The sequence below is a fragment of the Erinaceus europaeus genome, chromosome 17, assembly GCF_950295315.1.
Source record: "Erinaceus europaeus chromosome 17, mEriEur2.1, whole genome shotgun sequence".
Taxonomy (NCBI): Eukaryota; Metazoa; Chordata; class Mammalia; order Eulipotyphla; family Erinaceidae; genus Erinaceus; species Erinaceus europaeus.
The window spans coordinates 53,216,522-53,231,777 of record NC_080178.1 but is presented as its reverse complement, the minus strand read 5'-3'; the positions used below and the strand labels follow the sequence as shown (position 1 = coordinate 53,231,777).

The 15,256-nt window shown below is 46.0% G+C and overlaps 1 pseudogene; it reads left to right on the top strand.

Moving 5' to 3' along the window:
* The first annotated feature begins 476 nt into the window (after positions 1-476).
* LOC132533983 (NADP-dependent malic enzyme, mitochondrial-like) overlaps positions 477-15,256 on the top strand; it is a 37,506-nt pseudogene continuing 22,726 nt past the window's right edge.

The window sequence follows — 15,256 nt, the reverse complement described above, 5'->3', positions numbered from 1 at the left end:
TTTGAGAAGTAGTGGAGCCCCAGTAATAACAAAAAAAATTAATTAATTAAAAACAAATGAAAGAGAGTGCCAAGTGCAACAATCTGTGTGTATCTTCTATCCTATTCCTCTCTCTCTCTCTCTATATATATATATATATATATATATATGTGTGTGTGTGTGTGTGTGTGTGTGTGTGTGTGTGTGTGTGTGTGTATTTCCTTTTTTTTCTGTAAAGCTAAAAGCTATATCAAGATCAACTAGGTACAACACAGTGATGACCCAAACCCCAGGCAGTTCACAAGCAGAGATGGTGCCCCAATTCCCAGGAGGAAGCTAGGGCACAGAGTAGACCGTGACTTACCTGTGCCAGGTGGTTGAGTCAGCAGAGCTGGAGTTCAAATGCAGCTCCAACTCCCCACCCCCACTCGGAATCTGCAGGGAATTCAGGGCTAGATGGTGGGGTTCTAGATACCCATGGGTCTGCCTCTCTTCCTCCTCTCCAGGGCATGGCCTTCATGCTAGAGGAGCAGCTGCAGCTGTGCATACATGGCTTGACCCCGCCCTGCTTCCTGAGCCAGGACGTGCAGCTGCTCCCTGTCATGAGGTCCTACGAGCGGCAGCAGAGTGACCTGGATAGATCAGTGGTGTCCTCTGGCCAACTGCTTTCTAATACACTCCTGTAGGCACCCCAAACCCAACCTGGCCCCCAGAGCAGTGCAGGTCCCCCTAAGGTTCTATCTGTTTGACTGGGAAGGATTCCATCTATGAAAACCCAGTAAGTCCCTTAAAAAGAGGTGGTGGCATTTGAGTCAACCAGAGAGAAGCATGAATGAATGCCTTCATTGAACTGTGTGGATTTTCTGGTGGGACCCTCGGCTCCTGGAATGAGGAGAATGACGCTGTGTGGGGTGGAGGGAGAAAAGAGGGTTCCTTGCCTCCAGGATCCTACTGTCACATGTGATACTTGTGAAACCTGCCCCCGACAGGACAGATGGGGTTCTGGGGACATCAGTGATCAGAGTGGTAAATGGAATTGAAGCTTACTTCCAGCCACTCAGAGACTAAAGCTGAATCTTGAGACCAAAGCACAGCCTCAAGGACTAGAATCCTACTGGTCTTCGGACAGATAACTCAGCTAGGTAATCTCTGCCATGTGAGTCACCCAGGTTTGAGCCCGGCCCCCAATCACTGGACAAAGCTTCAGTGCTGTGGTCTCTCTCTCTCTCTCTCTCTCTCTCTCTCTCTCTCTCTCTCTCCCTCTTCCTCTCCCTCTGCCTCGAAAGACAGAAAGTCCACCTGATGGTTTTACCCTCTTGAAACAAACAAACAAAAAAATCAAGACCCTTTGTGAACTGAAGTCTAGGAGGAAGTTTTGAGACACTCTGCTCCCAGAGGTAGGAAAATGCAAGGTGTTTGGCCTCTCTCTGCTTGCCCTAAATCAGGTTAAAATCTTTCCAGTCCTTCCCATGGCCATTCTTAAGGGAGTGGGAGGTGAAATGGGGTTTCCTGAATGTCATGTGTGAGTGTGTGTGAGTGTGTGTGTGTGTGTGTGTGTGTGTGTGAAAGAGAGAGAGAGAGAGAGAGAGAGAGAGAGAGAGAGAGAGATTCAGACAGAGAAAGAGGGAGACACACCACAGCACCAGAACTTTCCTGGTGCTCTATCACCCTCCTGTGTGGTGCTGGGACTCCAACCTGGGCCACATACATGTCAAGGCAAGTCCTCCCCAACCAGTGAGATATTGCTCTAGCCCCTTCCTCTATTTCTACCTACCTAGAAGGAGCGAGTGCGTCAGGTAGTGGATTTCATGGACTCTATCTCTGATTTCCAAGTTCAAGTGACAATAATGCAAATATCCTTTCATGTCAAAGCTGGCATGTGACAGCATCCAGCTTTCAGGAAGGGAAATGTTTGCTGCCTACATCCTGACCACCATTTTTTTATAATGAGTGACAAGTAAGAGAAGGAAAATAAGGGAGATATCTGCAGCACTGCTACACCACGTGGAAAGCTTCCCCTTCAGGTGGGGGCAAGAGAGTCAATCCTGGACCCTCACAAATGGGGATGGGATGAGCCACCACCAGAGCCCTCAGCCTGGTTCTTGTCTTCCTTCCTGAGGTACATCATCCCCATGACGCTCCAGAATCAGAATGAGAAACTCTTCTACCGGGTGCTGACGTCTGATGTGGAGGGTTCATGCCCATTGTGTACATGCCCACCATGGGGCTGGCCTGTCAACACTATGGCCTGACCTACCGGAGGCCACAGTGGGTCCTGGGGATGGTAGTAGAGGTGGAGACATCTCCTGTATAGGACCCCATTCCTTCTGCTGGCTTTGGCCACTGGACTTCTACTTGCCAACTCCTGATGTTAAAAATAGTTCTTATTTTCTTTTCATCATGCCTGGGGCTTCTCCTCTCCATGCCACCTTTTTCAGAGAGAGAGAGACAGACAGAGACAGAGAGAAACCACAGCATTGAAGCATTGTCCAATATGTTGGGGACCAAAATTGACCCTGGGCCATGTACAGTACAGGGCAAAGCAGCTCACTATCCAGGTGAGCTCTCTTGCTAGCCCAAGACATCTACTTTTCAGCACTACCCAATAAATAAAGAAAGAAATAAAAGGGAACAAGGAAATAAACAAATTTGACAGCACTGACTATACTAAATGCATCACATCCCAAAGACAATGTCTCTATGGAACTGTGGGCTGCATCTGCAAAACCCCACCACCTCCTCGGCTGATGGAGGCAAGGGTTGGGGGACCACTGGAGGCCCATGGAGGTACCAAGGGCCAGGCATGGTCATGTGGAGACACGAACTTCTGGGAGTACTTCAGAGAGACAACTCAATTTTATTGGGGTGATAACAGGTATATATATATATATATATATATATATATATATATATATATATATATATATATATATATATATGGTTAGAAAAGGAAGAAAAGGATTTGCGCGGTAGCACAGCAGGTTAAGTGTAGGTGGTACAAAGACAAGGACCAGCATAAGGATCCTGGTTTGAGCCCCTGGCTCCCCACCTGCTCACAGGGGAGTTGCTTCACAAGCAGTGAAGCAGGTCTGCAGGTGTCTGTCTTTCTCTCCCCTTTTCTGTCTTCCCCTCCTCTCTCCATTTCTCTCTGTCCTATCCAATAATGATGACAACAGTAATAACTACAACAACAACAACAAATCAACAAGGACAACAAAAGGGAATAAATAAACAAATAGAAAAAATAAAGAAATAAAAGTGGCAAAAAAGGGAGAGAACTAATAGAAGAGGATCACTCCAAATAAGGAATATTGGGGAAAGGCCCATTGCTAGTATGCTGAACAAAGTGGCTAGTAAAGGAATTTATGATCAGGCTGGTCCTGGAGAGTAGGGCTAATCTTATCTCTGGCCAGGGGGAGGGCCTCTTTTATTGCAGGTCAGTGGTCCATTCAGCTTCTTGTAAGCTGAGGCTGGAAGCACATGCCGATCTCTTTGTAGAGGGAACCTGGGGTTCAACCCCCTCAAGGCTTAGGGACCACTCTCCACATGGAAGTAACAAGTTGAGATGAGAAAGTTTTGACAAAAGCACTGCAGAGCTCTCCCAGCCCTGACTAAGATCTGACCGGCAAGTGCCTCATTCAGAGCTGTGTTGCTGTCTGTTTTTCTCCCCGTATCTCCCTCTCACCTCCCCACCGCCTGTTTCCTGGTCATTTCTGAAGGAAGGGAGGTGAGCTTGCCTGCCTGCTGGGTGTCACTGCTGGATCACTGAATGTTTGGATTCCAAAGACAAGAGTTCTCAGGCTGACTCAAAGAGCCAAACACCCTCCTTTGTGTTCCACTCTAATTTCACTTCAAATGTGATTTTATTAGGGTGGGGCAAGAGGGGACAGGGGTTCCAACTTCTTTCAGAAACAAAGATTTCCAGGAACATTTCCTAAAGCGATCCCTCATGGGGGGTTTGTGTGTGGGGGGGTTGTTTTCATAGTGCATTCATGCCCCGGCCAACGGGACATGAATAGGGGCTAGGAACCCAAGAATCTGAAATGAAACTAACAGGAGACACAAGACATGATTCTGATCAAGCTGCAAAATTTTATTGTGTTCACAGGTATTATAAGGCTTTGGGGAAGGGGGAAGTACTGGAGGAGGAGGAGGAGGGGGAGCAATCATCAGGGTGGAATGTTCCTTGCAACATACAATAGCCGAAACCATGTTTGTTACCACAACTATGTGGTGTGTCACTTGCTTTCTGATAAATGGCCTACCTGAGGGGAAATGGCCTGCCCGTGGGGGAAATGAAAACTTGTCTTGAGGGCTTCCATTGTTTCAAAGCTTATCAAGCAGAGAATGGCTCCTGGCATCTCCTCCCTTCATTACAATTTAACTGAGGCAGGCAATCATGGGTGAGGTATAGAGACCTTAACAGCAGTTTTGGTGGGCATTAACCAGAGGGAAGAAGTATTGACCTGATTCCTCCTGTGGGGTGAATGTAAAACCAGTCTTCCCGCATCTTATAAGGCTCTTGGTGTCTTTTTGGGGAGGGGAGGCTGAGCCAAAGTTTTCAGGGTGTAGACAACTTCAAGGCAGAAGTTTTTTCTTGCTGACACCAACCTCCATGCAAATCAGGTTTGCTTCACGGGGGACTCAGAGGTGGACTATAGGGTCCTCCCCCTGAAGTGCTTTGCCTTGCACCCCTTCCTGGTGTCCTTTCCCTGCCAAGGTTGGATGTCTCAATGTATAATTCTGAGTTTTATGCCATCCGAAAAGGAGGTCTGTCACCCTCAGGTTCAGCCAAGCCTCTGTCAGCCAAATCAAACCTATCATAATGTATTTGTAAGGGTTTTGATGCCAAGGAGTCAATTTGCCATTTTATAAAATCAGTAATCTTATTAAAAATAAAGGGTCCTAAGGTAATCATTAACAAAAGACTAATCAGGGGTCCCACGACTGAAGGCAGCCAAGAAGGGGGAATTCATCCATGATTGTGCAGAGGAAGGGTCATATCTATTCCTCAAATCTCGACTAAGTGTTTGTAGGTTTTTAACATTTTGTTCTATAATTCCTGATTCATTAATATAAAAACAACATTATTCTTGTAAAGCTAAGCAGGTTGCTCCCTTTTCTGCTGTAAGAAGGTCAAGGACTCGTCTGTTCTGTAAAGTAACCTTTGCCAGAGATGTGATCTGTCTCTGTAGTGACTCTAGACTGTTTGTGGTGGAATCTATGACTTGTTGTAATTTGTCAGAAAAGTCATGGGAGAAGTAAATAGAATGTCCTACTGCCCCACCAACTATGCCAGTAGAGGTAGCTAAACCTATGCCAACTATCAATGGGAGGAAAACAGATCTTTTATGAGTGGAGTGTAGGAGCCATGCAAACTCATCAGGTTCATATAAAGTGAGTTGGGGGACTATAGCTACCATGAGGCAGGGCCCAGGGGTAGTGGTATTTATGCTAGTCAGAAGTGTCCCACAGCACCAGAAGTAAGCTAATTGTGGTGCTTCATGGACAGTGCTTACAGAAACATTATGGGTGCAAGTGAAATTAACAGGGCCAGTGTTGTTGGTATAAAGGAATACCAGTATAAATGAATTGCCTATGTGTTCTAGAAAAAGTGGGACTGAGGAGATGGAGGGATGGGGCCCCATAGGGGGTCATTTGTGGTTGCATCTAGAAAAGTTGGCGGTGTGTTGTTTAAAGGTTCTGCTGCAAGAATGGGTCGTGAAAGGGATGCACATAGCAAGCAATGGGAAATGTTGAGAACAATCTGAGAATAATTTAAAAGGTTAATTGCATATTGGAGATATAGGGGCCAAGTAGCCCATTTTTTAGTGACTTCCATGGCCGAATTTGGAAAGCCGAATGGAGCTTATTCTCTGTTTCTATAATGACTTGATTTACTTGTTCTCTATGCTCGCCAATGCCAATTGTCTGGAGATATGTATAGTTACTGTAGGATATGTGGAGTATCCATTATTATATAATTTACCTGTAACTCCCTCTTGCCAACGGGTATCCCAGGGATCAGAAATCTGAATAGTAAACTGGGACCCTTGTAATCTGAGACTACTGGGCTTTCCTGTTTTGGTTCTTGGCAAGTGGGCATCATGGAGAATGCAGGACCAATAGTGGCAGCCTCCAAAAGTGGAAACATCAGTAAGACATCTGCTCCAGTCCTTATTATCAAAAAGAAAGCAGGCATAAGGCCAAAGGGTGCTAGATATAGTCTTGGGAGAAATATTAATGACAACAGTCTCCCGGAAACCTTTAGGAGGATAGCGTGCTGTGCCAATGTTTTGGACTGTAGTGTGAGAGTCTTTGGTTTGTGTCTCTCTAACCTGGAATTCCCACTGATAAACAAGGGCTGTACAAGTGGGAATGGCCAATATTAGGGGCATGTAGAGAAGACAAGGAAGCATCACACGGTTGGACTTCTTTGGAACCATCTTCAGATTTTAGTGTTGTTTTCCTGAAAGACAAAAGAAGAAAAAAGGGCCTCAGGAACTCACATTCTTGGGCACGGAATACATTAGTAATTCTTGGGGCTTTAGGGAAGTGTATCAACACTGTTTTTAGGAAGAGCAGGGCAATCTCCCCTTGAGGGTGAGATTCCATTGACTTGTCTAACAAGCCTTTCAGGAAGCCACGTAGGAGCTCCTTCATTTTGATCATATATGCAGGCCGAGTCACGTCCCCAGATGAGGACAGGGTCAGGACCTTTCCATTGTGAGGGGGTCATGCCACCTGAACATGGCTTGTCTATTATGGGTCTCAGGATGCCAGAGATGGTTAGCAGCAGATCTTTCTTGTGCATCCAGATTGAGAACATTAAGAACAAAAAGAGCATGGTTGAGGCTATTACGTGGCACTCCACGAGTTTCATAGACGGAAGTCTTTTTGAGTTTATGTAGAGTTGCCTTAAGCATTTGGTAGGGTTCCCATCAATCACGTAGCCTGCAGTTCCATTAACAGAGCCATCAGTAAATACCAAGGAGGCCTTATTAAGAGGCTGGGTAGCTGTTATCTTGGGGAATACAAAGGGATGCACAGCAGCAAATTGTAGCAGGGGACTGTTGGGATAATTATTATCAATGGTGCCTGAGAAGGAGGCACATGCAATAGGCCAGTCATCAGAGGCTTGGAGCAACCAATCAAGCTGATTTTTAGTGTAGGGTAAGATAAGAGAGTCAGGATCTTTGCAAAAATATTGACGGCTCAGTTTTCGTGCTTTTATAATCAGCTGTGCAACCAGGAATGGATATGTGGCAAGCACCTTTTGAGGGGAAGCAGGCAGATGAACCCATAGTAGGGGGTGCCCCTTATCTTTGGCTTTAAGTGAGTTTTGCCAGAAAACACCAGTGGGTGTATGAGAAGTGGAACAGATAACAAATAGCAGGGGTGTATTATAGTCAATTTGAAAAACAGTCTGCTCTTGTATAGTGCGGTTTAAGGAAGCTTGGGCTTCAGCGGAGAGCTTTCTGGGAGACAATGGGTTTGGGTCACCGTTAAGGACTTCATTTAGGGGGAGCAGGGCATGAGTGGGCAATTTTAAATATGATCTAAGCCATTGAATATCACCTAGAAGTTTTTGGAAGTCATTTAAGGTCTGTAAATGGGAGGTGCGTAGTTGAATTCGAGAGGTTAGCATGCGATGGTGAAGCAATTCATATCCCAAATAAGTATAAGGGTCAGCTATTTGTACTTTATCGGGGGCAACTTGAAGTCCTCTATTTGAAAGGCTGGCTGTCAGGTCTTCTAGGCATTGAAACAGGCTGTCCTTTTGGTCAGCAGCCAAAAGTATATCATCCATATAATGTAGAATATATATGGAGGGCCATTTTTGTCTAATTGGAGCAACAGCCTCATCAACAAATTTTTGACAAAGGGTATGGGTATTGGCCATGCCTTGTGGTAATACTTTCCATTGATAACGGGGCATAGGGCCCTGAAAATTTATTTGGGGTATGCTGAAGGCAAAATGGGGCCTGTCATCAGGGTGTAAGGGAATAGTGAAGAAACAATCTTTGAGATCAATAACTATTTTAAGATAGCCAGAGGGGATCGCTACAGGGGAGGGTAGACCTGGTTGAAGGGTCCCCATAGGGAACATTACTTTGGTAATAGCTCTTAAATCTTGTAATAATCGCCATTTTCCTGATTTCTTTTTTATGACAAAAATTGGGATATTCCACGGGGAGGTAGTTGGCTCTATGTGACCTACAGCAAGCTGCTCCTGCACTAGCGTCAGTGCTGCTTTGGCTTTTTCTTGTGTTAAAGGCCATTGATCAACCCATATGGGGACACTTGTTTTCCAGGCAATTTTTTCTGCTTGGGGTGCAGGCATGTCAACGGCCATTAGGAAAAAGGCAGAGGGGGAGGGATACCCAGCCCAGACTGATCTGTCCTTTGGACGACTGTAAGGGGTTCTCTAATTCCTTGAGAGTTTTTTACAAGTCCACTTCCCGGGAGAAAACCTTGATTTAACATCTGCCGGGACACCTTTTCATTGGGGCTGCACATAATGACATTCATTTGAGATAGAATATCACGGCCCCAGAGATTAACTGGCAGCCCAGGGATAACAAATGGAGTAACAGAGCCAGTATTTCCCTCTTCATCTGACCAAGTAAGAGCCTGGGAGCTGACTTTGGGGTCAGTGGACTGGCCTATGCCTTTTAAGTGGGTGTGAGAGGCCGTTAAGGGCCAAGTGTGTGGCTAGTCTTTTTCAGAAATGACTGTGGCATCAGCCCCTGTGTCTATAATACCAGTAAAAGGTTTGCCATTTAAAAATAGTTTCAAGGAGGGGTGGTCGAGAGAAACCTGTTGGACCCAATATGCGTCTGAGGACCTAGGGGGGGTCATCGAGATGGGACTGTTTATGGAAATTACTATTAAGGTGCTGTAAGGGAAGTAATATTAGTTGTGCTAAATGCTCACCGGGTGGAATGACCTGTGTGCCTTCTTGAGAGGAGGCGATAACTTTAATTTCTCCAGTGAAGTCATTGTCAACAACTCCGGGGACCACATGTAGACCTTGGAGGGTGGAACTAGCTTTTCCTAGTATTAGGCCAAACAAATTTTGAGGGAGGGGGCCAAAGACTGCAGTATTTATGGTCAGGGGGCCTGTATCAGGGGTTAATACTGTGAGGGAGGTGGTACAGAGGTCCAGTCCTGCACTGCAAGCGGTGGCTCTCCAGAGACTAGAGACCGATCTGCGGAGGCATTGGGAGTTGGCTGGGGAGGGGGAAGCAGCTGGGCTGGAGCCCGAGGGACAAACCTGATAGCCCCAGGGGTTGTCCTTTTTGTGGGGGCCAGGGGCCAGCCCCGCAGGAAGTTTCCCAAGGTCGGGGGTTTAAGAATTGGCCCTGGATGTTACTTCTAGATCTACATTCAGAGGCCCAGTGCTTGCCTCTTTGGCAGCGCAGACAAACTGTTGCCGGAGGAGGGTGCCCCAATACAGGAGGTTGGGCTTGGGCGGTGGGCATACACTCTCTGATAAAACGACCAGGCTGTTTGCAGTTAAAGCAGGTCTTGTTTTGTTGGCCGGCGACTGCAGAAAAATTGTTGTTATGGAGGGTGACACCAATGGCAAGCCCAAGAGCATGTGTAGTGCCGATGCCAGAGCAAAGCTTAACATAATCAGCAAGAGTGCCACGCTTGTGAAGACAGATGGCATCTTGACAAGCGGGATTAGCATTTTCAAAAGACAAATGTTTGACACAAGGATTATCAGTTTCATCACCTCTGAAAAGCCTTTCTGCTTTTGATTTAGCCTCATTTAAGTGGCTAATAAAATCACTAGGGCTCTCTGGGCCTTGTCTAATTTTTGCCAAAGAAGTAGTGGTAGATCCCTTAGGGGGCAGGCGCTTTCATGCTTTTAAGCCAGCCTGTTGTATCTGGGTGAGCAAGCCGGGTGGGAAACAGGCTTGAACCTCGTTGGAATTATAGGGGCTCTCACCTACGAGTTTTTTAAGAGTCCAAGTCTTTGAGGAATCTTTTTTTCTCATTGCGCTGAGCCAGGTCCCTACAATTTTCTATAAACTCAATTCTCCAGGAGACATAATCGCCTCCATTAAGAGCAGTGCGAGCCAGCCGATTCCAGTCATTGGGAGTGAGCCATTTATCACTAAATCCTTCTAACAAAGCTACAGTAAAAGGAGCGTTCGGACCATAGTCAGCAACCACCGCTTTAAATTTTTCTAAGTATTTAAAATTTAGATTTTTATGTTTTTGAGGACAATTATCATCATTATCATCATCTGAACTTGATTGGGCTTTGTCATTTTTAGTTTTAGAGGGGGTGGAAGATTGTGGGAGATTATTGTCGCTATCAACATCTGAATCTGGAGGTTCTTCAGGGTCTTCTATTTGTATAGAAACCTTATGTGCAGGGTCAGTTTGAGTCTGGCTCCGAGTGACAGGGAAAGCCAAAACTGGTTTTGATTTGGATGATTTCGTTTTAGGGATTGGGCTTAGGTTTTTTGGTGAGGCTAAAAATGTAAGTTCTTCTGTAACTGCAGCTATTTCTTTCATTAATTGAAGCTGCTCTCTCCAGTCAGCAAGGACCTTGTGGACGGTGGAAATTCCTGTAAGGGCTCCTGAGCGTGCCCTCCTGATGGAAGGATCATCAAGGAGGGGGTCAGGCTGGAGAGCAGGGGCATGAATGTAAGGAGGGGGATTAAAGGGAGGAGGACACCAATCAGGATTGTGGTATTTGGCAGCCTCTCTTTCTAGCGAAGCCTCCTCCTCCACGGGAAGTGCTTCAGGAGAGGGGGGTTTTGTAAAACTGGATAGAGGCGGGGGAAAAATTGCAGGGTTTCATTCTTATGTGAATTAGCAATACGAGGGTCAATGGAGGTAACTTTAGTGAGTGAGGTGGAACCTGTAGGGAGGGGGACAGGGTCTTTATTTTGGCCGGATACAGGGGGATCAAGGTCAACAATTACAGAAGGGCACTGGGATGGGGTCTTTGTCCTGGAGGGCAGGCAAGAAAGTTGCCGGAGGACCTTTTCACCCTCTGTAATGAGGCTTTTAATATCAGGGTGATTGTTATAAATTTTTTAAGATATCATTAATTAAATTCCAATAGGAAAAGGCTGAAACAGGGACATGTTCAGGACCAAAAGATTGATAGTAGTCATTAAGACAATCACCAATTCTCCTCCAACGCCTCTCATCAATAGTGCCTTCCTGGGGAAACCAGGGGCAAATATCTCCAATATAGTCTAAAAACTTCTTTAAATCTTTCTTTTTAACCCTTGTTCCTCGTGTCTTGAAAGACTCCTTGAGTCCATTAATAAATAAATCCTGTTTGCTAAATGCCTGTCCCATGGGTAATGCTTACCTTGTGCCTCTGTGACACTCCTTCAGATCTGACTCACGGCCGGGCAGCTCCGTGGTGATCTATGCGAGCCTGTGCATTACCTCCTCGGGCCATGGTGGCTCAGTGAATTTCGGATAGCAGCAGCATTCCAAGGTCCAGAAGGCTTCTTCACCCCATGTTCGGGTGCCAGATGCCCCAGCCAGCGGGGTGTGAATAGGGGCTAGGAACCCAAGAACCTGAAATGAAAGGAACAGGAGACACAAGTAATGACAGCAAGACAGGATTCTGATCCAGCTGCAAAATTTTATTGTGTTCACAGGCATTATAAGGCTTTGAGGAAGGGGGAAGTACTGGAGGAGGAAGAGGAGGGGGAGCAATCATCAGGGTGGAATGTTCCTTGCAACATACAATAGCTGAAACCATGTTTGTTACCACAACTATGTGGTGTGTCACTTGCTTTCTGATAAATGGCCTACCTGAGGGGAAATGGCCTGCCCGTGGGGGAAATGAAAACTTGTCTTGAGGGCTTCCATTGTTTCAAAGCTTATCAAGCAGAGAATGGCTCCTGGCATGTTCAAAATATCCTTTTTAAAAAAATTTTGCAATTGGGGGCTGGAAGTAGCCTACATGGTAGAGTACACATTACCAAAAGTAAGGGCCCGGATTCAAGACACAGGACCCCAGCATGGGGCGGGGGTAGGAGGGACACTATATGAGCAGTGAAGCAGTCCTAAATGCTGTCTCTTTCTCCCTCTCTGTCTCTCTCTCCTTCCTTCCCTCTCTCATTCTACCTTTCACCTTCTGTTTTAAAAAAAGTCACTAGGAATGGTGGAGTCAGGCAGGCATATATCAGTGATAACCCTGAAAACCCTAATGACAAAAAGAAAGGGCAGCAGTTGGGGGGCCAATTGGACATATACCTTGTCATCCCCATGACATAGGCACCACATGGGAAGTGCTATGACATGACAGCAGAGGAAGCTCCAGTGCAATGGTGTCTTTATATGAAAGAAACAGTTGACATGAATTATGAAACCATATATGTATAAAACTTCAGCTATGAAAAAAATTAAAATTTAATACATAAAAATAATGAGAGAGGAAGTCAGGTGGTAGCAGCAAAGCAAGTTAAGTGCACATGGCAGAAAGTTCAAGGACCTGCATAAGGATCCCAATTCAATCCCCAGCTCCCCACCTGCAGGGAGAGTCACTTCATAGGCAGTGAAGCAGGTCTGCAGGTGTTTATCTTTCTCTCCCCATCTTTGTCTTCCCCTCCTCTCTCCATTTCTCTCTGTTCTATCCAACAAAGATAATGACTATAACAATAAAACAAGGACAACAAAAATGAATAAATAAATAAATAAATAAATAAATAAATATTTAACAACAATTTAAAAAGAAAAGGAACACCCACTGCCCTAGTTTCTTCCTGAGTTTCTTTCATTTTCTGCCTACCAAAGACTGGCTGACGCTTAATGCTATGGCTCAGCCACTGGCACTGGGCCAGAGCTGAAGAAGTGGCCTAAGGGGGATTTAGAGGGTCTGTCAGCAAAATCCCATCTGATCCCCCAATCACTGTCATGCTCTGCAGGAGAGAGCTGGGTGCAAGAGACAGGATAGTGTGGGGCCACTTACCCTGGGGCTTGACTCATGGGTTTCAATCACTGGATGGACTAGCTCTTATTAAAGTACAGTTCTGTATGCAAGAGAGAGATCATCTGATCACTGCACTGACCCATAGAGAATTGAAGTCCTGCACTCTGCCATTTGAATATATATATATTTCATTTTATTGAGAGAAAGACAAGAGCACTGCTCATCCCTGACTTTAGGTGGTGCTGGGTGTTGAACCTGGGACCTCAGAGACTCCAGCATGAAAGTCTTCTGCATGAACATTGTGCTGTCTCTCTTCCCCCACTCCCACCCCTAGTCAGTATTTTTTAAAGGCATGTGGAGATTTACATACACAAAATAACGTCTAAAATGTACATGAGTGGAAATTTTTTGGCATACCGAAGGAGCAGCTTGTATTTGGGGAGGCAGGGAACACCCTACATGCTCCTATGAGTGTGGACACAGGGACTGGAGTGTCAGGGGACTGGCAGGCCTCATGTAGATGCATTCCTATTTCCCACTGGAGCCAGAGGGGGATGAAGTTTCGCAACTCCAACAGGATGTCCTGAGCTTGAGACCCTTCAGCTAAAGGCAGAGCTCCCTGGCAATGGAAACAAATGGACCTGAGTTTCCTTTTGATCAGCCCTCGACCTTTTCTTCCCTTGGTCCTGGCCATCCTGGCTACAGCAATCAAAAGAAGAGGTGTAGGGGAAATTTCCTAACCCAAAAGGGAAATGTGTGTATGCAGGCATGTGGCCCAGACCTTTCCTCAGATAATCTTGCTCTCCTACTGACTTGTGAAATGCCCTCAACCTGATGTCCCCTCAAGCTGACCAAAGCCTCCATCCCAAAAGAGAAGCTTCTTGAAAGAGGCTGCAAAGGGCATAGGTGTTCTCAAAGGTTCTAGACTAGGGCGTGAGTGAAGCCTCATTGTAGAATAGCTTCAATGAAAGTACAGACTGCCTGTTCAGCAAAGAAGCTCAGCACCAACCAACTGGTCTACCCAGCTCCAACTTAGACCCCTTCTCTGTGTGAGTCCACTGCACTGGATGGGATTCCTTTAAATTCTCCTACTAGAATGTCCTCAGACGTTTAAAAAATGTTTTGTTTGTTTGTTTATTCATGGAGTTGAGAGAGAGAACCAAAGCGTCACTCTGGATACTGCCATTCCAGGGATGGAACTTAGAATTCATGCTTGATAGTAGTGCACCTTATGGCAGCATCTTCTGAGACACAGAGCATATTTTCAGAGATCCCGGGCAAGCTGAGAGCACTGAGTGCAAAATGCATCCTGGAGCCTGTTGACCTCTCCCACCTGGTGAAAGGTCAGGGGGGAACGAAGGTCATGGTCCACTTCATCCTGACTTAAGAGCACTTTCACTGGGGCCAAGCAGTAGTGCACCCACTGAGCACACACATTACCAGGTGCATGGATCCAGGCTCAAGCTCACGGTGGTCCCAACCTGCACAAGTCATAAAGTAGTACTGCAAATGTTTTTCTTTCTCTAGCCCTCTCTATCCCTCTTTCCCTCTCAGTTTCTACCTATTCAAGTATACATGTTCTAGTATTCTCAGAGCCTTTCAGTAACTGGCAGATAGCACATGACCAATCAATTAGCTTGGTTTTTCCCCTCCTTCATACAAACTCTTGCTTCCTTTTTCAAGTCCTCCCAAACATCTTCACCTCTGGCCACCTGCCCCAGTGTCTGTCTTTCCCTGGCTATTTCTGTTTATCCCTGTGGCTCTGCCTGGGCATAAGCATGGAACAGACAGATTCATTGGCTGCTAGTGACTTACAAGCTATGTCTTCTCTCTGTGTCACTGTCACTCATCTTTGGATCTCTGTTCCTACCTGTTACTACTACCCCACCACTACCACCACCATGCTCCTTCCCCACCCCTCCACTGCCCTGTACTCTTCCCTTCAACACCCTCACTGATGACCGCTGAGCAGGGGACCTCTCAGACTCCCAGTTCCACACATTTTGTTGTCTCTAAGTTTGGCTTCCTGTGACCAGGACATATGTTTCCTTCTCTCCTCACTAAGTACTTCACTCTGTTCTCCTTAAAACTCTAGTTCTTGGCACCAGGAGTCTGTGAGCTCTGTCTAGCCAAGCTTCTGAGATAAATTAAAGTGGGAAGAGCCCTCCCTCCACTCACAAATAACTTCAAGATTGTCCTCAGACCTCTGCATGGAAAACTGCCCCTTTAATGACAGTGTGAAATGGGACTCTGGGTGTGGAGGAAAGCAGTTTAACCTTGGCTCCCAAGCTGCTGCCGCAGTGGGTCTTGAGAGCATCTCCCCACACCTGTTTCACCCCTCAACAAATAATAAAAACA